Consider the following 25,437-nt stretch of genomic DNA (forward strand, 5'->3'; position numbering starts at 1 on the left):
AATCAATAAATTGAGGGAAGACATGAAGAAGACATGGGCTGAACAAAAAGAAGAAATGGAAAGTCTGGAAAAACAAATCACAGAACTTATGGGAATGAAAGATACAGTAGAAGAGATGAAAAAAACAATGGAAACCTACAATGGTAGATTTCAAGAGACAGAGTTTAGAATTAGTGAACTGGAGGATGGAACATCTGAAATCCAAAAAGAAACAGAAACTATAGGGAAAAGAATGGAAAAATTTGAGCAGGGGCTCAGGGAATTGAATGATAATATGAAGTGCACAAATATATGTGTTGTGGGTGTCCCAGAAGGAGAAGAGAAGGGAAAAGGAGGAGAAAAACTAATGGAAGAAATTATCACTGAAAATTTCCCACCTCTTACGAAAGACCTAAAATTACAGATCCAAGAAGTGCAGCGCACCCCAAAGAGAATAGATCCAAAGAGGCGTTCTCCAAGACACTTACTAGTTAGAATGTCAGAGGTCAAAGAGAAAGAGAGGATCTTGAAAGCAGCAAGAGAAAAACAATCCATCACATACAAGAGACCTGTTTACCCTCAGGTCTCAGCAGAACACCATTTTTCAACATTTTCTGGTCATGGCTTTGAATAAGAAATGCATTTGACATCAAGTCCAAGAATACAGAAAGACTAAAACTCAAAACAACATCTAACTTTATATGCAGTGGAGGGTGGGGGGCTTTTAGAATGGGAGGTAAGTGAAAGAAAAGGAGTTTGGGTAAGACTGAAAATGCAATAACGTTGTCTAGATATTAATTCAGCAATTATTTATTAAACATCTATCTACATTTTACTTGGTGCTGGGGATTCCCAGGATGAGCAACTGTATAATTACACTTTAAATATTAATAACCATTTATGTAGCTACAACTACTTTTAAGATACTTTAACTATTTTCTGATCTCAGGGTCTACTAAAAGCTAATGGTGAATTAGGGAGCTAAACAATTATTTATAATCTTTATTAAAATAATAGTTTTAGACTTCAGGTGTAAAGTCCACAGAATATTGGTTTGTGGCAAGGAACTGGAAATAATTTTTTATATATATAATAGTCACCTCCTTTAGGTTTTAGCCTATTAACATGGTCCATTCTCAGTCCTAAAATCTAGTACTTAGTGTGGTTGACTTGTCTTTTGCAATGCACTCCCTGTTCCTCTGGGAACACAGGACCCTCCCTGTCTGTTTCTTAAAGGAATTAGGAAATGTGGGTTTTACCCATAATGGAGCTATGCTGACTGTGGTAGATGGAACTACATACCCCAGCGTAGACATGTCCTTAGTCCTAACCTGCATTCCTGTGGGTGTGAGTCCACAGCAAACTGGATCTCTTGAAGATGTTATTTTTAGTTAAGGTGTGGCCCAACTGAATGGGCAGCATCCTAATTTAAATTACTGGAGTACTTCTAACAGAAGAGTTCAGATCTAGTCAAAGAAAGACACAGGGAGGGTGAGCCACGGTGGCTCAGCACGTTAAGAATGCTTGCCTGCCATGCCCGAGGACCCGGGTGCCTGCCCATGTAAAAAAAAATAAAAATAAAAATAAAAAAAGAAAGACACAGGGAGGGGCTGGAAGTCAGAACTCAACGGAACCTGGAAGAGAAAGGAGAGGACATTGCCACATGACTCGAGGCAGGGATACGAGCCAAGGAACCAAAGGATGCTCCGCAGCCAACACGAGAGTAATACAATCGTTGGGGAGAAAGCATCATCTTGCTGAGGCCTCAATTTTGGATCTCTCCTAGCTGCAAAACCATGAGCCAATAAATTTCCGTAATTCAAGCCAATCCATTGTGTGGTATTTGTCATCACAGTCTAGCAAACTAAGACACCAACTCTGTGGACTCGTGTGGCCTTTCGAATTTACCAGGTCTTTGACCATAGCTTCTGACTGAGCCTTCTAAGAATATCAGCAGTTAGTCATTTTAACACTTTTCATTTTTCCTTTTATTTCACTGACCCGGGTCCTCTGGCATGGCAGGCAAGCATTCTTGCCTGCTGAGCCACCATGGCCCCAGGAAAGTGCTTTTTTAAAAAATCACTCTAGAAATGTAAGATCCCAATAAATGTTCTGGACTTGTTATCTAGAATTATAAATATAAGTAATATATAGCACACAGTTTGGCTTCAATAGTTCTAATCACACCATTACTATGACTACCCCTACCAGTAGCATTTATTGAGTCAGGCATTTTGCCTGACACTTCATGTTCATCATTGCAATTAATCCTCCCAAGACCCCTGTAGGTCACTATCTCCATTTTACAGAGAGGGTAATGAGAGGTCCAATGTTTGTTTAACAGCCATTATCTTACACATTGATTGAAAATGCCTTGTAAAGTAAATTGCCCTGTATACCTGACTATTCTTTTACTCAATGTTCTGTTTCATTGGTATGTTCAACTATTTCTGCCTCAATACCAAAACCTTTATTATGACTTTATTGTATGTTTTCCTGTTTGATAGCATTATACCTTATTTTGTAAAAAAAAATCTTGGTTTTTTCAAATAGATTTTCCCTAAATGAATCCTATACTTTAATTTTTATTTAGTTTGTTGTCTAGAGAACACACGCACACCATATCAAACACAAAAGATAGAGGAGAGTATCAGTAAATAGGTTAAGTTGCCCAGTCCTATCTCCTATCATTCCGTTCCCTGCTCAAGAGGCAGTTGCTGTTACCAGTTTCTTATCTGCCCTTCCAGAAATAACTCATTCTGGAGTTTATCAAGTTCTACTGAAATAATTCAGTTAAAGTTTGGAGTAGGATTCAATTGCATGTATAGATCAATTTGAGGAAAAACTGACTATACAATCTAAAAAATCTTATTCAGCAGCTAGAATGTCTTACTTCTTGGTGTTTTATAATTTTATTCAGAGATTTTGCATATTTCTGGTAAGATTTATGCCTCAGTACTTTAAGATTTTTTAATATTATAAATGGACTCCTGATATGCTGATTTCATATCTGTCTTATTCGTCCATTGATTTGTCATTTGATTTTCATGCATCTTCTAGCAAGACGATATTTTTTACATATAGTGATGCTGAATCCCTTCCTTTCGATATTTGTACTACTTTTTTTTTCTGTGCCTATTTTACTGATTTGCTAAGACTGTTAGTTGCCTCCAATTAGGAAGCAACACCATCTTTTTCTTGTCTTTGTAGGAATACTACTTTTATGCCATTAATTTCCTTGCTCTATGTTCCCAATAGAGAAGTTTCCATCTACTAGAAGTTTGTAACAGCAATGGGTGTTGAATTTAATTAGAAGCTTTCTCAGCATGATTTTCTTCCTTTAATCTATTAACGTACTGAGTTGTATTAATAGATTTCCTGAGGTTAAGCCACCAAAATTGACCCTACTTGGTCATAATTTATTATTTGTTCAAATATTTTATTTAGTACCCTTACATTTGTGTTTATAAATGAGATAAGGACCTTAATTTTGAAAGACCAAAGCCAGGCTAAGGGGTCTGCATGTCTTTGCTGAGGAAGGCTGGGAAACAATGAGAGTTTGATTAATCTCTTTGCTGCCTTTGAACATCTTATCGTGGCCAACCCAGTCAGTGATAAAAATTTATCTTAGGTTAATTGTCTGGGTCTCTGCTCTCTATTGCTGAGTGCCTCTGAGTTTGTCCTGTTCTAAACTATTGTTTTAATGACTATTTTGGAAGTATGGCTGCAAAATCTATCCTTTTCTCTTTGTATTGGAAAGGATGCATTCTATATTGACTTGTACAATTTTCAATTTTATTTTAGGCAGCTATTGTTTCTTTCATGCTTTCATGCCTACGTGTTTTTGCACAAGAATAGCTTGCCAAGAAGAGATGTGACACCATGTGAATAACAACTGCTGTGACAGAAGATGCATCCCACAGCCCCCCTTCAATGGACCCTTTCAGAAGTTGGACATAACGGGCAAGGTTTTTGCAGGACTGCCCAACATTTAAATTAACCTGTTCGATTGTCAAACCATGTATCAGTGTGCATGTCTTCCTTTATTATTCTGAAAATAGTCACTGGTGGCAGAGGGAAACCAGTTAAATCCAACAAATATGCTAGATAGTATAAGACAAGCCAAAGGATTTAAACACTCAAAGAACCTTGGTGGAAAACATGGTCGTTGGAACTTGTGGACTCCTGAAAATTATCCTCCAGCATCCACCATGTCAGAGGCCACATAATGTTTTTAAGATAACTTTAGGGAAGGTAGCAGAGACCAGCAGCACATGTTCAGAGGACTTGTCTGACACTCAGTTTGTATCTTGGTTCCTGACTCTTAGACGTCAGGCTTTTAGTTTGGGAATGGTTCATGATACCTGAGGCAGACTGCTAGTTGTTGATCTATCTGTTCTCTGCTTCTGTCCACAATTGCAGGATTTTAGCTGTGTACCTGACTACTCAGGCACCGACTACATTTCCCAGTCTCCTTGCAGCTAACTGTGGCCACGGGACTAAGTTCTGCCATGAGCGTGTGGGCATGAGTCATGTGTGCCATTTCTAGGTCTTCCTCTTGCAACAACTGGGTACACTGCCCTGGTACGTTTCCTCCTTTTCCAGAAGGAGAACCTAGAGGTGGAAAAGAAAGGCCACAGGTCCCACTTTGCCCTTCACTCTATTGTCATAAAGGGACTAAGTTATTTAACTCTTCAGGGCTTGCCTAACCGTCAGGGACAGTATAGTGTGGCAGGTGGGGGTAGAGGGTCCAGCTTTTTAGCTCCCTCCTTTGTTTGTGGACAAACAAAGATGGCGGCTTAGTAAGGTGTGCGCGTCTTAGTTCCTCCTCCAGAACAACTACTAAATAACTAGAAACAGTACAGAACAGCTCCTGGAGCCACGACAGAGACCAGACACACAGTGTACCCCAGTCTGGAACAGCTGGACTGGCTACGAGACTCTGCTGCGTATGTGTAGATTTCTCAGCAGAAACCATGGAAGCTAGTAGACAGTGGGATGATATATTTAAATTACTAAAAGAGAAAAACTGCCAACCAAGACTTCTATATCCAGCAAAATTGTCCTTCAAAAATGAAGGAGAAATTAAAACATTTTCAGACAAAAAGTCACCAGTCGATTCCTGGTGCCTGCCCATGTAAAAAAAAAAAAAAGATATGGTTTCTTTTATAGCTTTCACAATGTGACTGTGTGATTGTGAAAACCTTGTGTCTGATGCTCCTTTTATCTACCTTGTCAACAGATGAGAGGAACATATGGAATAAAAATAAATAATAGGGGGAACAAATGTTAAAATAGATTTAGTTTGAAATGCTAGTGATCAATGAAAGGGATCAGTAAGGGGTACGGCCTGTAAAATTTTTTTTTTCTGTTTGTTATATTTTTCTGTTGTCTTTTTATTTCTTTTTCTGAATTGATGCTAATGTTCTGGGAAATGATCATGATGATGAATAGGCAACTATGCGATGATATTGTGAATTGCTGAATGTATGTGTTGGGAATGTTTGTGTTTCTTGTAATTTTTTTTAATTCATAAAAAATTTTTTAAAAAAAAGCACTTTCCTGTACCTTCATCTCTGCAAAACCTAAGCAATATCTGTTTTACTCTATCAAAATGATCAAAAACAGGGTATAGATGGCAAATGCACAAGTTTAGCGGGTCAGAGGTTTAGCACAAAACTGTAAATCACTTGACTGTTTTTGCTTAAAGACCTTCTCAGGAAGTCTCTGAAATTCCTTTTTTAAAGATGGGGATGAGGTGAAGAAGAGGCTCACGTAGTGGTCCTTCCCAATGGTGTTTGGGCTACATACCTCAGAAAGCAAGACGGCCAGGACTGGCCCGTCCAAGCACAGGGGCTCCATCAGACCTTCTCCTCCCACCTTGCTTTCATAGGGGTCAGGCATGAGCACCCAGAGATTCTCTGGCATAAGTGCCAGTTCAGTGGACTGGGGGATTTCCATAGTGCTTCAGTGCTCTGAAATTTAGAGCCGTCAGTTATATTCAACTTATGGGGGTGGGGAGCATTACAAAATGATTTAAACAATAAGAGCTCTGGCATCCTTTCTTCCACTAAATGACTTTCTCAGCTCTCAATAGGGAGTTGAACTGAACCCAAAGTAGGAAACTGATATTTTAATTTGAATTGAAACTGACCTCGAATGGCAATATTGTTCTCTCTTTGAAGTTTGAACTGGACCTGACCTGGACAAAATGCAGTGAATTTCTTAGCCTGTGTCTTCACTCCATAAACAACCCACAAAGCAGCCTAGATCTTTCCTAATTCTGAAGTTGCTTCTTGTTTTGTTACGTTTTTTCCAAAGGAATAGTGTAATAAGTTAAAAAAAATTTTCAAAACTTTTTAGTACCGTGATAGAAATGTGACCTCCTGTTAAATACAGATTATATCCTTGCTGTTGAAAGAGCTAAGCATGAAAGGTTATTTTTTTAATTAGAAAATGAAAAAAAAACTGACTAGAAATTTGAAAGTCCATTCTGTACTTTCATTTTCTGTTTCCTTTTTTTTTTTAAATGAGGAACTCCAAGAAGCTACACAGCAAAAAAAAAAATTAACTTGATGAACATTCTATTCCCTTCCATTTGATGCTAGGTCTTAAAAGAAATTTCAGTGTGAGACAGATAAGATGGTAGTAAATGTAGGCAATGGCTATGTCTTTTCATCATTGCCTTTTTAAGACCTGGCCCCACATCTAGAATATAGCTGAAGTTCAGCATGTCTTCGTGGGATGAATGAATTGAGGGGACAGCACGTCAGTCTTCTTCTATTCCATCACATATTTGCCTCTGATGCACTGTAAATGTTGGTCTTGATTTTAAATGTTCATTTTTCTAGGCTAGTCTGTGAGTATCTCTTTTGCAGCACTGCAAACCTCTCTCCCCCCTGCCCCCAACACACACATAACCAATTCCCTGTGAATATCTGTTATTCACTTTCTTCCTGGCTTGTTAATTTATCACAAGAGACTGCACATGTGTGTGACTTTTCTGACTATCTGTTCTCTAACATGATCTTATCTCTCTTGAATAACTTTATTAAAAGCTTGAATTTTCTTTTCACCTTATATGCAGTTGTGTACTATTAAAACTCATGCAAGAATAAAGCAGAACTATTGCATGCTTTAAGAAATATATTTAACTTTTTTCTTTAAAAACCAAAATATAGGCCAGCTCTTAGGTTTTGGCTCAAAGTTTGACCTGGCAAATTTTTTTCTACTCATTTCTTCCCTATTGCCTATTATCTATGATTAGCACTGGTGTCTATCCTGGGGCATGACTAATTGGGGCAATTTCCCGAAAGCATACATGGAAACTCTGAGCATGGTGAATAGGGAAAAAGGCAAGCAGAACCATCAGCTGTTCACTCACAAAAATGTGTGACCTTGACAATCCTGTTACCCTCTTTCCATTGTCCCAAAGTCACCAGGGGACAGGGTCTGGCTGCTTATAACCCCCTCTTCCCACCTCCTTCAACCTTCAGGTTATATTTTTGATATTATCTCCCCGTTTCTTTCCTCCTGCAAGTCACTCTTTATTTCTGCTTCTAATATTTCCAATCTCCATTCTAATGACCAATGTCGCCTTTAAATTTATTCCAGTGAAAATCTACCTGTTCCCCTCCAGGGGAAGCCAGTTTGGCAAATACTACACATGGACATCTATTGGACAGCACCCATATTTGCTCTTTTCCATAGAGATACTACCCCACACCAGGTCCACCACTGCATGCAGCTTGTTACGTGTGATAGTTAAGCTCGTGTGTCAGCTTGGCCAGGTTATGAGGGTCCAGTTGTTTGGTCAAGCAAGCACTCACCTCTGAGAGTATTGCGTAGATGGATTTGTATCTGTAATCAATTGGTTACATCTACTGCTGACTGCATCTACAATCAACATGCAACAGTGTGGAGTGTCAGCTCATCCAATCAACTGGAGGTTTTAAAAGTCAGAACTGAGGATTTCAGAAGTCAAAAAGAAGAATTTCTGCCTCTATTTCAACCAGCCAGCTTCTCCTGGGAAATTCAACTGCACCTTCATCAGAGTTTTCAGCTTGGGGCCAGAATTCAGACTTGTGCCCATGGTTGCAAAAGCCACCTCCTGTCAGTTCCGTTTCTCTGGGGAATTCTGACTAGCACAGGGGGCTGTCTATCAAGGTGTTGTACCCCCAACCAAAGGTGGGCATAGGTGGGTGGGACTCTTGCCCCCTCAAGTCATGAGACACAAAGACTCAAAATGGCAAAGCAGGCCCATCCCAAAAGGCAGGTCTGCCCTTTAGTTCCTACTCCCTGTATCTTTGCCACCACATTCGTTCCTGTCCTGTTGAGGCCTTTTCCTATGATTCTGTGGGCTACTCTATAGCCTTTCAATACACTCTTTTCTCTTACCCAGAGCTCATTTCTGTTGCTTGCAACCAGAGTCACAAGTGACATGCATGTTTGCAGTTCTTTGGGAACATCTTTGTTTCATCCTTATTTTGCTTTGTCCCAGTCTCTGCTGCCACATGCATCCTGCAGGATTCTTGGTCCACTTTCACCAGCCCCTTCCCTGACACCCGAGCACCCGTCTTTGCTTCTCTGGATCACCATTTTCTTTAGAAGTGGAACTCTCCTGCTTCTATTAAAATCCACTGTCACTTTGGGATAAAAGGGCACGTTTTACTGCCATTTGGAGACTGCTTGGAACTCTACCACTATGTATTTACTTAAACGGAAACTAGTTAAACCAGAATGAAATCAGCCGGCCAGAATCCCTCCTACTTCTCTTTCCACCTGGGCTCACTCTGACAACAGGCGAACTTTGGGTGAAGTTGGCAGCAAACGGTGAGGGGCAGGACTCCCAGGTGGATGGCATTTTTAGTACAGAGCAAGCCTTTGTGAGGTGGCATTGCTGAGACCTTTCGTCAGGAAGGGCAGGCTCCTGTCTGGGGCGGCACCCGCTGCCTTCCTCTCCTCTCCCTCACCTCTCCTCTCCTCTTCTAGCCTCTACTCCTGCCTCCCTGGGCAGATGGAGTAACTGATTCTGGTGACTCTCGTTAATCACCAACCCTTAGCAGACTGTGGCACCTTCGGCGGGGCAATGCCTCTGGGACAAGGCTCACAGGGACTCCCCCAAGGCCTCAGGCCAATGCCAAACCTACCCTTCTCCTTGGCTTGGAACTGGGCCTAACTCATGGTGGCCTTGGGTGACAGTGGGAGTGCTTTTTGTTTTCAGTTGTCACACAGCCTCCACCCTGACAGTGAAGCACCTCAGAGGAGACCACTCAGCTTGGCTTGATGTAAGCTGCTGTAGGGCAGGGTCTGGGGCTGGCGCCAACCTCCACCCTGGTGGATGGAGTAAATGAATGGCGGATTGCAGCAGAGCAGAGTGCACACAACTACTTGGTTTTTTTTTTTTTTAACATGGGCAGGCACCGGGAATCGAACCCGGGTCCTTGGGCATGGCAGGCAAGCACTCTTACTTGCCGAGCCACCGTGGCCCGCCCAACTACTTGGTTTTAATCCCTGATCAGTGCCAGAACTCAAGAGGCACCTAAAACTGGGGAGAAGGAAGATTTCAAGAGCCCGAGGAAAAAGGATTTAGTAGTGAGTGGCAAGGAACACGAACATGAAGTCAAACAGATCTGGGCACAAGGGCCACCTCTGCAAGTTAGCTGTTAATATAGGCAAATTGCTTCGCTTCTCTAAGCCTCAGTTTTCCTAATCTGTAAAATGGATAGAATATTAGCACCTACCTCATACGGTTCTTATAAAGATGAAATGAGATAAAGCCTGGAAGTCCCAAGCACACTGACCGGCATATAGATAAGAATGCAATAAAATTAGGTCTTATTATTGGTGGTAAAAGCATCCATAACCAACCACCAGGGGTGGGGCAATCCAGAGTGGTTTGGCCAGCACTGGGATCTTTCTGGAAGCAAAAGCTGCCAGATAACCATCTCAGGCCATCAGTACTAGAGACCCCATGGGGCCCCTCATCATGGTGGAGGCCAGCGCAGCACAGATCAAAACCAAGAAGAGTTTGGCCTGCCCCACCAACACCAGGCCATTGCATAAGCTAGCCCTGGGGCTCAGAGCCAATCCCCCACAGAAGGAAGAGGAGAGGGTGAATCCTAATTTATACAAGTCTGTAGGTAAAACGCATTCATACCCACTATACCTAAGAAGGTTTGACTGGCAGGACTGAAACAGAGATGAGGAACTATCTGGCCTGTGGAGTGGAACAAGCTACCTTCCTACCACCAGCCTGGTATCCTCACCATCACCCCATGTCTCCTTGAGGGAAGAAGGGAAGTCTGATCAGAAGAATAAGGGCAGACAGATAAACGGCAGGACTCTGCTGGAAAGGTTCGCAGGCACTTACAGAGGACAACAAATCTGGGCTCCATCCTGTAGGTTGTGGACACTGTTGGGTTGTGAGCAGGAGGCTGGCATGATGGTGGAAGGGCTGAGGACTGACTCGCTGGTAGAGTTCAGGAAGGTTGCTGAGGGCACAGGCAGGAAAGCCAAGACGGGAGACGAGAGGCAGGTGGAGTGGGAGTGGAAAGGAAGAGAAGGAATCCACAGACATTCCTGAGTGAAAAGTAAGGAGGGGTCACAGAGGACAGAAGTTAGAGAGGACAAGATTTTGAACCCAGATGGCTGAGAGATGAGGATGGCAGAAACTGAGATGTTAGGAGGAAGCAGGGGCTGAGGGTGAGGGTGAATATTCTAGTCCAGTTCAGTTAAGATGTTGATGGGATTTCCAAGTACAGTATCTGGTTTACTACTGAAAATAGTGATTATAGGTCTAGAGTCATGGTTCTTTTTTAAAAAAACAAAACAAAACAAAAACCTATTTATTGTATAATATAACATATATACAAAGCAAAGAAAGAAAAAAGCAGTAGTTTTCAAAGCACTCTTCAACAAGTAGTTGCAGGGCAGACCCCAGAGTTTGTCATGGGCTACCATCCGATCCTCTCTGATCTTTCCTTCTAGCTGCTCCAGAACACTGGAGGCTAGAAGACTCAAATTTTTTTTTATCACCACAATCTACTTTTTCCTTCCTTTTTTTGGTGAAAAATAACATATATACAAAAAATCAATACATTTCAAAGCACATCGCAACAATTAGTTGTAGAACAGATTTCAGAGTTTGGTATGGGTTACAATTGCACAATTTTAGGTTTTTACTTCTAGCTGCTCTAAGATACTGGAGACTAAAAGAAATATCAATACAATGATTCAGCACTCACACTTGTTGAAGTCTTACCTTCTCTGTATAACTCCACTAACACCTCTAATTAAACTTTGAATCTCAGGACGCTTTAAAACGTCTTAAAATGTAGTGGGCACCCAAAGGGCTTTTGTTTAAATGGGTTTTATCATCAAAATTTTTTTGCATTAGATATTAGAACTGAGGCATTCAAAAGGTTATTAATTTGCTTAAAAATAGCAATGAACCCATTACAACTTAATATAAAGACATTACTATATTAAAAAAAAAAATTTAGTGAGGGAGCAGCTTCGTAGAAGCTATCTGGATAATCCTATCTGCTGTTGCACTCAATCTGTTGTGACATGTTGCTTTAGTTGAAGGATATGACTAAAATCCAGACTCTTGCAGATGTGTGGTTTCAAAAGGGAGAATCTCGCAGATGCTCTCCTTCCAGGAATCCGGGGGACATGCTCTGAGAACTGCTGGTCTAGAGAGAGGCCAGGGTTTTGGATAAACATTTTGAAGTAATCTGCCTGGAGATGAGAGTTGAATGCACAAGAGTAGGAGAGCTCTTGTTGGGAGAAGAGAGAAAGAAAAATAAGTGCAGAGAGTCAAGATCTGACCCTTGGGTACATCTGCTCTTGGAGGCAGGAAGAGGAAGGGAAATCACTGGAGGACACAGAGAGCTAAAGTAAAATGATTCCCTGAAGTTCAGGTAAGAACATTTCCGGAAGGAGGTGCTGGCCGACTCATCAGCTGCAGCAGCTGGGACAACGGGGGATGGGCAGCCTCCCCTGCCGCCTTCACGGCTCGGGACGGGCTTCTTCAGGTCTCCTGTCTGTCGCTTATGCCCTAGGAGAGTGTTCATTCCTTCAAAGGAATGTAACAGACCGTAGGGGCTGCTCTGTAAAGTGTGGGGTGTGGGGTGTGGGGTGTGTGTATGTGTGTGTGTGTTGTGGCTGGGAGGAGGAGAAGAAAAACAGAGATGGGGCAGATGATAAGAGATGAGCCCACTGAGAAAGGAGGATCCTGAGGTTTTCATACTTTCTAAGCACAGGGATTCTATTTCCTCCAACATGGCCAGGTGGGGGACATTTTTCAGTGCTGCTCCGGGTAACAATACAGAATTTTTTTTACTGGGATGTACTAGAAAGGCAAATAAACACCTTTGTATTAACTCCAGGTTGAATATAACTGAAAGCGCTCTATTTAAGGTAATTTAATGCGAGGTGCCCTTTGGTTCCCTGATCTCTGCTCCTTACAGGCTGACGACATGCTCATGGCACACTTCCACCACCTGGTGACCACACACTTAAATTGCAAGGTCTGCTTTTTACAGGGCAAACCATTTGGCTGCATGAGGGAAACCAATGAAATGAAGTTAAGCAAACAAATGCCAATTTTTAAAAGCACTTATAAACTATAATTTATCATTCTAGGCCAACCCAGAATGACCACTCTCTTCTCTGCAGTAATGTGCACTTCTCCTTGTGTTGCTTCACCAATACCTGGCAGTCAGTGAACCCTCCTTCTTCACTTGGCAATGGATGTTCACAGAGAGGCAACTGACTGGCCCTGGCACCGTGGGATCAACAAATTCATCCTGGCCAAAAGGGGGAAAAGAAGTATAACAAGTAAGGTGGCTCAGAGAGTTCAAAGAGAGTCAAGAGGCTACTCTGGAGGTCACTCTTACATAAACTTCAGTTAGACATTGCTACCTATGCCAAACCCCAACTAAAACCATTTCTGCCAATCCTAAAAAACACCTAGGGCTTTATATAAGATTCTACAAAGGTCCCATGCATTAGGGTAACTTTCCAGAAACCTATAGCCTCCAGATGGGTCTCTGGACCAGAAAAGTCCTGAAATGCAGAGGGCAGTTTTTCCAGAACATCAACTATCTCCATTCCCCTATCCCATACTATTGACAGCCCCTTCCAACATGAAATATATAGAATTAGCATAACCCAAATACCCCTAAACAGTGTGTGAGAAAGATCAAAGGTGATGGTGGAGAGAATGTTGGGTTAAACAGTGAGTATGAGCGCTGAATCATTACATTGATATTCCTTTTAGTTTCCAGTACCTTAGAGCAGCTAGAAATAAAAACCTAAAATTGTGGAATTTTTTAACCCATACCAAACTTTGAAATTTGTTCTACAACTAATTGTTGCAATGTACTTTGATTTACAGTTTTGTATATATGTTATTTTTCACAAAAAAGGGGGGAAAAAGAGAAGGAGGAGTATAACAGAGAAGATAGGATTCAACAAATGAGTATGACAGCTGAATCATTATATTGATATTTCTTTTGGTCTCCAGTGTCTTGGAGCAGCTAGAAGAAAAAATGAAAAGTCATGGAACTGTAGCCCATACCACACTTTAAAATTTGTTCCATAACTACTTGTTAAAATGTACTTGGAAATGTATTGCTTTTTTGTATATATGTTCTATTTCACAATTAAAAAAAAAACATTAAAAAAAAAGGCAACTGACTGACTGCTAAGCACAGCGGAACCTAAGAGCATCCTTATCCTCTCTTCTCAGCTCCCTGAAGACCCTTAAAGCAGGCCTCCCACGTGGGACAGTTTGGTTTTGCTCCCCTGGTGTGATCTGAAAGCCAAGGAAGGCGGTGAAGTCCACAAATTTCCTCCTCTCAAGTGCCACAAACTCTAAAATTCTATTTCCTGAGTGCTCTCTTTGAAAATGTCAACACCCATTGTGAGGGGCTTGTTAGGTCATTCACATCCTAGTGTGAATAACTGTCTTAGCCCACCTGGGCTGGCTCAGAGCTCCCAGGGGGCTTTGGGAAGGGGGTTCTGAAAGCCAGCGAGTGTGGAAGGGTGGAGCCCTGGGTTGTGCCTCTCCTGGTTATCCACACCTACCTGCTTTACCGCAGCTTCCAGGAGCACGGACCAAAGACCCAAACCTTCCGTGGATGGCTCACCAGAGGAAGTGGTATGTCCGGAAGGGCAGTGGAGGGAACGCTGAGGAAGACTGTAACCTTAGGGTCCCAAAGATGATGGGGCTGGATCCCCTACGCAGGGAGCACTTTCATTTCTTCCAAATCCAGTATGTAAGGCTTGCAGGCCACTTCTGTCTACAGATAGGAACTGTCTAGTCTTCAACATTTAAAGCTGGGGGAGTTCACCCAATCTTGGATTTCCAGCTTTTCCTTTAAAAAAAAAGAGTAAGAAGGGCAGGCCACGGTGGCTCAGCAGATAAGAGTGCTTGCCTGCCATGCTTGAGGACCCGGGTTTGATTCCCGGTGCCTGCCCACATTAAAAAAAAAAAAAAAAGAGTAAGAATGAGGAGGAGCAGACTGGCATTTTCATATGACAGGGACCTGCTGAAACTGAATGAGAAGAGTGCGTACACTCCAGGCTGCCACAGAAGCCCACTCCTCTCCATTTGTATTCCTGGCCTGGCTCCTAATCCAATTGAGGTTGTGACTCTGCTTTAAAATATAAAATATGATCATTAAAATGGTGATAAAAATACTGAAAATATCAGTAACTGCCAGTAACATAATGCTACTTACAAGCCAGACATTGTGTTAGTCACATTATCCATAAATGATCTTTAATTCTCACAAAGCAATGATGTTTATATTCCCATTTTAGAAATGAAGATAGGAGGGCACAAGGGAGAGTTTTATATTCACGTGCTCCTTTTCATATTTGTATTACAGCCACTGTAAATCGCTTTAGGCACTTATTACATATTTTGTTTATTATCCTTTTCATTAGAGATGCAATTAGAAATGAATAGTGCCATAGTCACTTTCATATTAACAGCAATTTAGTCCTGTGGGATGCACCAGAATTGCAACCAAGACTGTGTCCAGCCTGGCGTAATCTCTTCCGCAATTCAAGATTCTGAGCAACACCCTTCCAATTTCCTCATTCTACCAGTGAGATAATGGAAATACTGTTTAGCTAAGACATCTTTTCTGAACCAAAAATATTCCTGGCTCCCTATCGTTTTGCTAATTCATTAATAACTATGCTGTATTTCAAGTGACCAAGTGCATTTATACCAACAGGAAAAAAAAAGAGAAGTATTTCCTTTCATGCCCACTTATTAACCATGAAAATTCATTTAAACTGTTCTTTCTCTGACTGTGAGAAGAGATCCCCAGGGGGGCTGGAGAGGTAGCCTCAAAGGGCAGCTAATAGCACTTTCCTTTGACTGTGAAAATAATGCTACTGCCCTCAATTATTTGGAGTCATTGGTGTCTCCCCACCCCCATTACCACCCATAATAGAGTTAGATTTCCATGGATCCTTCTACACTCTTCCTCCTGGCACCCCGTGCAACCAATGGCATGCATTTCCTCTATCTCCAGGCTTCTCTTTCAAGGGAAGAGGGAATGCATTAGATAATGAGCCTATTTCCTCTTCTCATCAAATCTGTTTATCCAAAAATTAGTTTGCTTGTGTTTAATTAAAAAATAAACAAGGCCAATGATGCGTCTTTTGATGTTCTACAAACATTGTTCATTTCTTTCCTTCATTCCTCTTTGTTTATTTCAATTCCTGTCATGTTCTTTTTCTTTTGAGCAGTTTCAACTCTCATCAAAGTTAGCCATGATCATAAAGAGTCAAATACAAATTTTGACACAAAAAATAGCAGATCTCTTTCACTTCATTTCCTGATCCCCAAGTACAACTACTTTTATACTTCCAAAAAAATCTTGTTTTATTCTATGTTTTAGTCTTAGGTCTGATCAACTTCCTACTATGGAAGATGAGGATTTAATTCTCTTTCTCACACACACACATCCACACACAAACAAAAGGAAATGCACATGCATGCACACACACATCATTCACACTCCCTAACTCCCCATCCTCTCAAAATAATTGCATCAACGTTGGGAATAAATATTCAGTATTGTATTGGTCAAGCTCCAATCAGGAGACAGAAACCACACAGTTATTTATTTGAACAGGGAAAGCTTAATATAAAAAATTATTAGTTACCATATAAGATTTTCTTTGATGGGAGAAAGAGACCTCTACAGAACACTTCAGAGCTCCCTGAGGCTGGGATGGCAAAGAAGCGTGCTAAATTACCCCAGACCAGAGATGGTCCGCAGCCACCGAACAAGAAGGAAACAGCCCTTTTGGGTGTAAGTGGGCAGAAAAGCACGGTTGGGGCAGATGAGCAGAAAACACCTCTCTGATGTTCTTTGCCTCCCTCTTGTGTTGGATTGAGCTCCTGTTGCTCGCATCCTCTTTCTTACTTTACCCCCACATTTTTTTTTTCTTAACTTTTGATCATTCTGTTCTACATATATAATCAGTAATTCACAATATCATCACATAGTTGCATATTCATCATCATGATCATTTCTTGGAACATTTGCATCTATTCAGAAAAAGAAATAAAAAGAAAGAAAAAAATTCATACATACCATACCCCTTACCCCTCCCTTTCATTGATCACTAGCATTTCAAACTAAATTTATTTTAACATTTGTTCCCCTTATTATTTATTTTTATTCCATATGTTTTACTTGTCTGTTGATAAGGTAGGTAAAAGGAGCATCAGACACAAGGTTTTCACAATCACAAAGTCACACTGTGAAAGCTATATCATTATACAATCATCTTCAAGAAACATGGCTACTGCAACACAGATCTATTTTCAGGCAGTTCCCTCCAGTCTCTCCACTACATCTTGAACAACAAGGTGATATCTACTTAATGCGTAAGAATAACCTCCAGGATAACCTCTCGACTCTGTTTGGAATCTCTCAGCCATTGACACTTTATTTTGTCTCATTTTACTCTTCCCCTTTTGACCAAGAAGGTTTTCTCAATTCCTTGATGCTGAGTTTCAGCTCACTCTAGGTTTTCTGTTCCACATTGCCAGGAAGGTCCACACCCCTGGGAGTCATGTTCCATGAAGACAGGGGGAGGGTGGTGAGTTTGACTGTTGTGTCAGCTGGAGAGAGAGGCTACATCTGAGCAACAAAAGAGGTTCTCTTGGGGGTGCCTCTTAGGCCTAATGTAAAGTAGGCTTGACCTATCCTTTGTGGGGTTAAGTTTCATATGAACAAACCCCAAGATTGGGGGCTCAGCCTATAGCTTTGGCTGTCCACACTACTTGTGAGAATATCAAGAATTCTCTACTAGAGGAAGTTGAATTTTACCCCTTTCTCACCATTCCCTGAAGGAAACTGTTCTAGCTTGCTAGCTGCCAGAATGCAACATACCAGAGATGGGATGGTTTTTAAAAAAGGGGAATTTAATATGTTGCTAGTTTATAGTTCTAAGGCCGAGAAAATGTCCCAATGAAAACGAGTCTATAGAAATGTCCAATCAAAGGCATCCAGGGAAAGATACCTTGGCTCAAGAAAGCCAATGAAGTTCATGGTTTCTTCCTAAAGTGGAAGGGCACATGGCGAACACAGTCAGAGGTTCTCTCTCAGCTGGAAGGGCACATGGCAATCAAGGCATCATCTGCTAGTTTTCTCTTCGGGCTTCTGGTTTCACGAAGCTCCCCGGGAGGTGTTTTCCTCCTTCATCTCCAAAGGTCGCTGGCTCATGGACTCTCTGCTTTGTGGTGCTGCTCTCTCTGAATCTCCCATTCTCCAAAATGTTTCCTCTTTTATAGGACTCCAATAAACCAGTCAAGACCCACCCAAATGGGTGGAGACATGTCATCATCTAATCCAGCTTAACAACCACTCACGATTAAATCACATCTCCAGGGAGATGATCTGATTACAGTTTCAAACATACAGTATTGAATAAGGATGATTCTGCCTTTATGAAATGGGATTTAGATGAAAACAAGGCTTTTTTCGGAGACATACATCCTTTCAAACCAGCACAGAGACTTTGCAAATACTTTTTTTACTCACTGTTCAAATCACTCTGTTACCCCCACATTTTGAGAAGTACATCCTCCATTAGCTTCGGAAGAAAGGACAGAACAAATTTTGAAGCTTGTATGTCACACTCAATTCATAGTATGGCTGAGTATAGAGTTTTAGGTTGGAAATCATTTTCTCTTTGAGTTTGGAAGGCATCGATTGCTCTATTACCTTCTATATGTCAGTGTTGCATTGAGAAAGTTGGTACCATTTTGATTATTGATAGTTTGTATGAAACCTGTTTTTTCCTTTCTGAAAGCTTCTAGGGTCTTTTGTTTATTCCCAGAGTTTGACATTTTATGATGAATCTATTTTTATTATGTTAGGTAGGAAATTGGAGATCCCTTTCAATCTGGAAAAATTTTCTAACGTATTACTTTGATGAATTCTTCCCCACTATTTTCTCTCTTCTTCCATTCAGGAATGACTATTATTTTTAGCACTTAGACCTCCTGAACTGGTCCTTCCACCCACACCCCCTTTTTTTTTTAACCACTTCTCCCTATTTTGACTTTTTGCTCTACTATCTATATGATCTCCTCAACTTTACTTCCCAACCTGTTTTATTTCTGCTGCCACATTTTCAATTACAAAGAGCTGTTTTTTTTTTTTCTTTTCGTTGTTATTCTCTGAATGTTCTATTTCTTATAGCATCCTATATGCTATGTAACATCTCTGGTCGCTCTGAGGATATTAATCCAACTTTGTCTGGATTTGGTTTTACGTTATCTTCTCTCTTCCAGGCTCAGTTTCCCCCAGATAGCTTCTCCTCTATATGTTCCAGCCTCTTTTACATGACACATTTTTTTCTTTTCAAATGTCTGGTGGTGAGCCTTGGAAGTTTGTTTTTATTTAACAGTGGGGCTAAATGGCATCTCTGTGCATCCCGGAAGAGCCTGTCATCTGTGGGCTTCGCTGTTGGGTGACCAGGCTGGAATGTATCATGGAGGAAGTCTGGGGTCTTCTCTTTGGCTGGTCAGATTCCCAGAGAAGCTCTTCCAGTTTTCTACGTGGTGGTCACAATGTTCCGGAAGCTAGATAAGGGCAGAAGGCTGGAAATCTCAACATTCAGTATGAAACTTTCACTTACCTTTCTCTGTTCTTAGCATGATATCTCCATCCTCCAATGCTAGCCTTCAAACCAAAGTCCCTTGCTTTACCCTTTCAGATATAAACATCCAGTCTTCTGCCAGGTGGTTAAATAGATCAGGGACTGGTCTAACTTCTCCATCTTCATTTTTTAAAAATTAACTTTTTATTATAGGAAATCTCATATACAAAAGTCAAGGGAATGATAGAATGCGCCCTCATGGCATACCCATTATCCACCTTCAACACTTATGAACCCATGGCCAACCCTGTTGAATCCATCCCCTACCCATTCCTCTACGTAGATTATTTTGACATAAATCTTACCACTTGCACTGTCGGCACCTCACTTACCCCACCCTAGTCCTGGGGTTTCTAAAGGGAGTGGAGACTAATACGTGTCCAACACAGATGACCTTCATTGGTTTTCTTGGTGATAATTGAGGCCAATTATATACATGATAAATATCACGATAAAAGTCCTTCTTCATCAGGTAGCAGTGTGGTTGGAAGAAGAATGGCTGCTATCCACAAGGGACACAGGTCACCATCCCGGCAGTACTCCCTGGGAATTTCAGCTTGGCCACTCCTCAGCTGTGTGGCTTTTAAGGAATCCTCTGAACTCAATTTTCCTCAGCTCTCCAACACTGACCTCACAGGGCTGTTGTGAGGTATAACCGTATTGACCAGCTAATAAAACCTTAGTTCCTTTTTTTTTTGTATGCTGTATGGGCGGGTCACATTTCATTCTTTTTCCATGTGAGAATCCTGTTACTGCAGCACCATTTGTTGAATGTTTTGTTTGTTTGTTTGCTTGTTTTGTGGAAGAGCATGGGCTGGAAATCGAACCTGGGTGGCCCACACAGCAGGCAAGAATTCTACCAGTAAATTACCCTCGCACTCCCTTTAGTTCCTTTTTATAAATAAGTGTCTTAGAGTCATTAGGTTACCACAAACAAAACAACAAAGCAAGAAATCAAAGGAAAAAATCCTGATGCTCTCTGACCAATTAGTAAAGCCAACCCTCTTAGGACTGTTGGATTTACAGAATAAAATCAGCAAAGATACAGATCTGAACTTGGCCTGATCAATCACAGAGCTGCACAGTCCTGGTTGAGCTGTTTAGAAGAGGGATGCTACCCAAATTCAGCCCCCAAGAGCCCTCCACAGGACTCTTGGAGGGCTTCCCCCACCCCCCACCCCGAGACTTGCTAAAATAGTCAGATATAAGCCTGGAGTGTCTATCAAGGGTTTGCCGGCCTGAGGATGAAGGTGACACAAAGGAAAACAGAGCCAAGAGAGGTATAGTGACTGGACCCTGATGATATCATCTGAGCATCTGCATCCAGCCATGTCCTGGAAGTTTTCAGTTTCATGGACCAAGTCCAAGACTGGGGCTAAGGTGAGGCAACCAAGGCACCTCAGGCACAAACTTCAAGGAGACACACACTCTCAGGTTTGTCCAAGTGCAGGGTTGGCACTACTTGCACAGACATGAGTGGTTTCTTAAATTTTGCACCTTATGTGCCTTACTTACCTCACCCTAGTCCTGGCTCTGGCCAAGACAATAAACTTTCTCTTTTATTTAAGTCACTCTGCATTTGGTTTCTGTCACTTGCAACCAAAAGAATCCTAGTATAGACACTCCATATTGTTACTGAATATATGCATATTTTTCTTTTCTCAACGACCCTGAGCTGCTTCAGGGCACAGCCTGAGTCTTCTCCTTACTCTGCTTCTCTTCACCAGCTAGAATAAGTTCCCCCCTTTTTCTTTTCATGTCCATAGTTTCATCATTTTCCTATCAGAAGGCTTCCCTGTCCAGCATAGCCAAGCTATAAAATTCCTTCCTGGGGGTGAAGCGGAAGATACGCATATTTCTCACCTGGTGAGGACTGAGTTGGGTACCCAGCTCTGAGGAGATGACCCTGGCAATTAAAAGCAAAAGTTTAGGTCTTTGGGTGGCTCTGGTCTATAAGGCCTGCGGGTGTGAGAAGGAGGATGGAGCAGGGCTGTGGACAGATGTGGAATATCATCGTGTTCGTATTTTGTCTACAATTTGTTCACAGGGGATTCCTCTTCTTTGCTCAGAGGACACTGATTTCATTCAAGCTGACAAAGTGACCAGATAAGAACCCTTGTTTTCTCAGTCTCCTTTGCAGCTAAGGATGGGGAGGTGACACATTCTGGCAGTGAGAGCTGTGGCCGGTTGAAGTATGTACCCCAACAAACACATGTTCCTAATCTGTGTCCCTGTGCGTGTGAACCCCTTGTAAATGGTACCTTTTGACAATGTTATTTTTTACTTGAAGTGTGGTAAACTGAACCAGGGTGGCTTTAATCCAGACTACTGGAGGCCTTAGTAAGAGGAAGTAACAGGAGCCAGAAGTCAGAAGTCAGCATAAACCAGAAGAGCAGGCAGAAAGGAGGGGACCTTGCCGTGTGACACGAAGCAGGGATTCAAGCCAAGGAAGCCCAAGGACTGTGACAGGCTGCACCTGAATGCTATCGACCTCAGGAAGATGCAGCTCTTCTATTTTCTGTCACTGTGAGCTAATAAATTCCCACTGTTTAAGCCAACCCATTGTGTGGTATTTGTGATCACAACTCTGGCAAATCAAGACAAGAGTCAATGGGAAATTGGCAGTAAGGGCGTATAGGAAAGTCTCTGCTTTATTGATAAAAGGAGACAGATGTGGCTTGTACTTCCTTGTGTTCCTTCCATTTTTTCCCTGTCTGGAATGAAGGTATGATATCTTGGGATATAGCAGCCATCTTGGAACTGTGAGTCAACAAGTGTAAGGATGAAACTTGGCACACTAAGGATGAAGAAGAAGGAAGAACATGAGCCACTGACAGCACCAACCTCTAGACTGTTTCCTCGTCATGTGAGAAAAAGAAACCCTGTTATTTCTTTAAAACTCTCTAGATTGGTCTTCTGTATCTCTAGGTGAAGTGCAAAATCATTTTTTTTTTTTTGTATATCATATACTACAGCATAGGTAAGATCTCAGATAAAACGTATGAAATTTCTCTAAATATTTCCACCACTGACCACAGGACTGAGCAAACAGTAGGCACTATACTGAAGCACACTAATTTAAGGCCAATATTCATCTTCTCTACATCTCACTTTTAACCAAGACATGACAGAGCCTCAGCACTGCGAGACTGAGAGGGAATGGGTGCCTGTGGGAAATGGGCCCCTCTAGAAGATACTGACCAGGCCACAGATGACCCAGTCAAGGCAGCAAGATAGTCCAGGCACAGAAGCCATGAGAAAGCAAGTCTCAGTCGTAATTCTGGCAACATTCGGTGCCAGAGTCACCAGTTAGATTGAGGATATGGCAGCAGAGACTCCAGGCTACGATCATTACCTGAGGGAGTGGATGTATCCTCAGAAGGGTCTTCCACGGGAATGAGGTGCTCCAGTTAACTATTTCTGTATAACAAATCATCCCAAGACTTAGTGGGTTAAATGACAACCATTCATGTTGCTTACAAATTTGTAATTTAGCAGAGATCAGTAGGGCTGGCTTACCTCTGCCCCCATACTCCATGGCATCAACCGGGGGGGTCTGGAATGGGGGTGGAAGATCTCAGGATCCCCCAGGCTCCCTCACATGCTGGCAAGTTCATGCTGGCTGCTGGCAGGAACTCAGCTGGATCTGCGGGCTGAAACCTCAATTCCTCTCCAAATGGGCCTCTCCTGGGGCTTTGTAGGCCCCCTTTTAGCATGGAGGCTGGGTTCCAAGTATGAGTATCATAATAGAGGAAAGCACAAGCTCATGGCATCTTTTCAGATCTAGCATCAGAAGTCACTTAGTCTGACTTCCATTACATTTGGTTGGTGTACATGGCCACGAATGCCCACTCAGGTTCAAGGAGAGGGGTTTCAAGGTCACATTGTAAGGAGAGCAAGTGGGGAGGGAATAGTGTTGCAGCCGCCTTTGGGAGATATACTTTGCTGCATGGGGTTCCCGGATGGCAAATTGCTCCTGGCACAGGGCATGGTTTCATCCATTAAATTTCTCCTCCACATAATCCCTAGGATTGTTCTTCCCAGAAAGGAAAGCTGCCTACCTCTCTGACATTCTTTAAACCCTTCAATTGATCCTGGCATCCTGTAAGATAAAAGGCAAGCACTTCAGCCTACAAATGAGGCCCTTCATGGCGGGGCTGCTAGCCTTGTCCTCTCCCAGTGCTCCTTCTTGTACTTGTACTAGACATATACCAGAAGGCCTCCTGTTCCTCCCCATCTTTTATGGGCTCTCACAGCATTTATATACACACACATACGCGCGCACACACATATATGTGGGTGTGTATCCTTGCACTTAGCACACTTAATTATCACTCTCTGCTTATACACCCATCTGTCCCTGGACACCATGAGTCTCATGAGGGCAGGAACTGTCCTTTTTTTTTTTCTTCATTTTTAAACAGTTTTATTTGCACATCGTACAACTCCAACAAGTAAAAAATCAATGTTTCCTGGCATAATCACATAGCCAAGCCTTCACTACCACAATCTATACGAGGCTGTATTCTTTTCTTCTGCAAAGAATCCTATACCCCTCCCCCATACCCCTGCTTGCTGACATTTAGTTTTGGCATAATGCCTTTGTTACATTCAGTGGAAGCATACTACAACGTTACTGTTGTAACTTGCACTGATTGCATTTTTTCCTGCATATCATCCCATTTTCAACCCTCTGCAATATTAACATTCGTATTTGTACTTTTAATCACCATCATTGTCCACTCAAGGCATTCTGTTATACCATCTCAGTCTCTATCCTCCATCCTTCTTTCTGGTGTCATATGTGCCCCCAGCAGTTCTCCCTCAACCATACTCACATTCAGAGTCATTCAGTGGGCTTATATTCTGGTGCTACCATCAGATAGCACTGTATGATCCATTTCTGAATCTTTACAATCAGTCCTGTTGCACATTCTGTACTCGTTCAGCACCAGATGCCTAATCTCTCCCCTCTATCCATCTATCTCCTGGTAACTTGTGCAGGAAGCATGTCTTATTCATCTCTGTATACCTAGGACAAGGTATGAGTGCTAACTGTATGCATGACTCCATGTTAAGTGTCCAACATACATTTAACCCTTACAAAACCCAAGTAGATTAGATATAATATTCTCATGATGAAACCTAGGACTAAAGATCACAAAGCTGAAATTACACCTTAGTTCTGCCTGGCTCCAAAACCCTTGCCGTTTACGACCATCCCTGACTTCTTCTCTACTGGGCTACCAGGGAGTCCAATCTGCCTTCCAGCCTGCTGGGCAGCAGAGAAGACTGGAGAAAGGGAACTGGGAATTCCTAAGAGGGGTGTCCCGAAGAACTCTCCTGTGAGGACAGGAAAGGCAGAGGCAACAGTGACGAGGTCTACCCGAGCTCTCTTAGGCCAAGAGCACAGTCTTGGGGCCAATTCACCGAAGCCACTGCCTCTGCATCTTCTTCTACCACCTCCTTTCTCCACCCCCGAGTGCTGAGCCCACTCCTGCATTCAATCCATCCCTCTCCTGGCTTCTCAGCAGTCTTCTTATTAATTAAAACAGCCCTAACCATGGCAGAAAAGCATGAACAGTGAAGCAATGTATTGCATTAAAGACAAGAGGAGCCACAACTGTGACAAAATTCAAACCTTGTAACATCCACCTCCAACTGCTTTTGAAAGGATCCCCAAATTTCTTCTGAATTTCCACAAAAGGCATTCTTTTTGGACTAAACTCTAAACCTCCTTAAGGAATATCATTCCAGATAAATAAACTCTGTCAAGTTGTATTGCTTTTCTCTTTTAATTAATGGTTAATTTTTAATAATTCCTCATAACAAATGTACATAATTTTTACCATATCTTATAGAAAATGCATATAATTACAATCGAGCCTATATAGCAAGGCTGAGCCCTAGCCACTACTTAAAACCTAAGTTTTATAGTTGCATGTATTCTGAGCTGTGAACAAATTTTTGAGATTCAACACTTTTGAGATCTACATTTGTAGATTAGGACCGGCTCATTTTCAAGGTTTCACCATTAAGTATGGAAATTGCTTTCATGGTATTAATTAAAATGTGGCCTGTACTATTATACAATATATATAACACATAAATTTATTCATTAACTCAGAAAATTTGTACTGAGTCCCTAGATTATTTGCATCACAACTGTTTGTTTCATTGCCAGACATGTTTTAGACCCTGGGAACACAGGTAGAGAAGCTTATGAAGACTTACTGATTAAATGGGAAATGT

The 25,437-nt window shown here is 41.8% G+C and overlaps 1 long non-coding RNA gene across 1 annotated transcript in view; it reads right to left on the reverse strand.

Annotated features, from left to right (window-relative positions):
- Positions 1–21,597: 21,597 nt before the first annotated feature.
- LOC143686408 (uncharacterized) overlaps positions 21,598–25,437 on the reverse strand; it is a 65,495-nt gene continuing 61,655 nt past the window's right edge. The window contains exon 3 of the long non-coding RNA XR_013177124.1: positions 21,598–21,982. This is a non-coding gene — a long non-coding RNA (uncharacterized LOC143686408). The remainder of the gene's footprint in view (positions 21,983–25,437) is intronic.

Source organism: Tamandua tetradactyla, chromosome 6, assembly GCF_023851605.1.
Source record: "Tamandua tetradactyla isolate mTamTet1 chromosome 6, mTamTet1.pri, whole genome shotgun sequence".
NCBI classification, from domain to species: domain Eukaryota; kingdom Metazoa; phylum Chordata; class Mammalia; order Pilosa; family Myrmecophagidae; genus Tamandua; species Tamandua tetradactyla.